This window comes from Orycteropus afer, unplaced genomic scaffold, assembly GCF_000298275.1.
Source record: "Orycteropus afer afer isolate SDZICR_OR568_19922 unplaced genomic scaffold, OryAfe1.0 scaffold00071, whole genome shotgun sequence".
Classification (NCBI taxonomy): Eukaryota; Metazoa; Chordata; class Mammalia; order Tubulidentata; family Orycteropodidae; genus Orycteropus; species Orycteropus afer.
Window position 1 is genome coordinate 2,001,419 of NW_006921658.1, and position 2,309 is coordinate 2,003,727.

Here is a 2,309-nt window from a genome sequence, read left to right on the forward strand (position 1 = left end):
CCGACTCATAGCGACCCCTCCTTGGGTTTCCGAGGCAGTATCACTACGGAAGTAGGATTGCCCAACCTTCCTTCCGAGGAGTTGCTGGTGGGTTTGAACCGCCAGCCGTCTGGTTAGCAGGCAAGTGTCTTAGCCACTATTGCTAGGAAGGTAAAATACCTGTAATTGTGTTTCTCTTGCTTGCTGATCTAACTGCAATAAATTACTGAGGCACTGGAAATGTGTGATGACTTCTCAGGAAATTTATAACCTGGTGAAACAGTTTGCCAACCAACTTACTAAGAATCTGTATGAACAATTTACGTGCAAATATAAGTTTATTTCAAAAACTAACTACTTCCGTAGTGATACTGCCTCGGAAACCCAAGGAGGGGTCGCTATGAGTCGGGGCCGACTCGACGGCACATAACAACAACAACAACAACTTAAGAAATTAACAAAGCCCAAATAAGAACAACCATTTGAACAACATCAAGGGAACACTAAAAAGTTTGTTTTCCATTTGGAAAAGACTGCCATTTTTGTTAACAAGTGAAAACGTGTTATGATAGTTGAGACAACGCTAAGTTTTCCATCAAGATTTTGTTCTCTATAATAAATACACTTTTGTAAAAAGGCGTGTTCACTTTTATACACCTAAGAAGTCTCAGGAAGGATCCATGGGAAAATAACGTTGGAGGTTCCCAAGAAAGGGGATTGAGTAGCTGGAGGAGAGAGATGGTGAGGGAGACTTTTCAAACTGTGTCTTTTTGTACTTTGTTGAATACTGAGTCTCATTTGAATGTAGTTTCAGTTTTTAAATAAAAACTAAAAATGAATTTTTGTCTGCTATTGCTTCCAGCTGCTCCATGGAAGGAAGATGGGGCAATCTACTTTCATAAAGATTTACGGCCTTGGAAACCCAATGGGGGTCGCTATGAGTCAAAATTGACTCCATGGCAGTGGGTGTGGTTTTTTTGATTTAGCCCCTTATGCAGCTGACTTCATTAACGGCCTACTGACTTTCCCATTTCCAAGAGACAAGCAAGTTTAACAAAATATCCATAAAATATTTCCACAAATCTGAGGTGAGGGGAAAATAGGTCCACGAATCTCATTTTAGCTAAAAAAAAAAAAAAAAATTGTTTTAATTTCAACAAATTATTAGTAAACCTACCTTACAGTAGAAGCTAGGAAACAAAATATAAATATTATATATATATAAGTTGTAAGCATGTTTTTATAAATGAACTAAAGAAAATTCTATAGAAAAAAAGAAAAATTATGAATAATATTCTAATTTTTAAAATAAGAAGTCAATTTTAGCAACTAATTTATTCAATGAATATTTATTGGTTTTCCCTACTATGTGCTGAGCAGTCTGGTGGCATAGCACCTAAGGCACTACTTGACTGCTAACCAGAAGGCTAGCGGTTCAAACCTAAGAGCCACTCCTCAGAAGGAAGGTTGGGCAATCTACTTCCATAGAGAGACCGCCTCAGAAACTCAAAGAGGGGTCTCTATGAATGGGATCCTACTCCACAGCATGAGTTTTTTCGGTTTAATTTTTCTATTTCTTACCTCTGCTATCTAGAGGAAATCCACTAGATGGCAGTGTTTCCTTGATCTGCATAAACAATTTTCCTTGTTTCCATGGAAACGTGTTCTTTCGGTTTGTTTGCTTTGTTTTTAATTTGATTTTTAAGTGACCAAAACACAGCATAAAATATATAATTTGGGGAAAAACATAAAATATACAGAGCGATGAAATAAGAGTCTGGGTTTGTTGAAATACACAATCTTCTAACAAACAAAGGTAAAGCATGATTAACTACATCCAACACACAAAGTGGTAGACAAACTTCACCATGAATGAACAAAATTTTGAAAACAAATAGTATAGGATGGTGGAAAAAGAACTCGGGAAAAGGTGTCAGAGGCATGTATTCAAATCCTGACTTTAGCTCATCTTTAAGTCACCTTCAAATTAATGACAAAGGGCATCTCACCTAGTCATCAAAAGCCTTAGTTTCTCATCAGCAAAATATAGAGAGTACTATATCCCTATTTAGGGGGAGCTCTGGTAGCATAGTGGCTAAGACACTTGCCTGCTAACCAGACGGCTGGCAGTTCAAACCCACGAGCCACTCCTCGGAAGGAGGTTGGGCAATCCTACTTCCTTAGTGATACTGCCTCGGAAACCCAAGGAGGGGTCGCTATGAGTCGGGTTTGACTCCACGGCACATAGCAACAACAACAACAACAACAAGGTAGCATAGTGCCTAAGGCACTTGAGTGCCAACCAGAAGGCTGGCGGTTCAAACCCACCA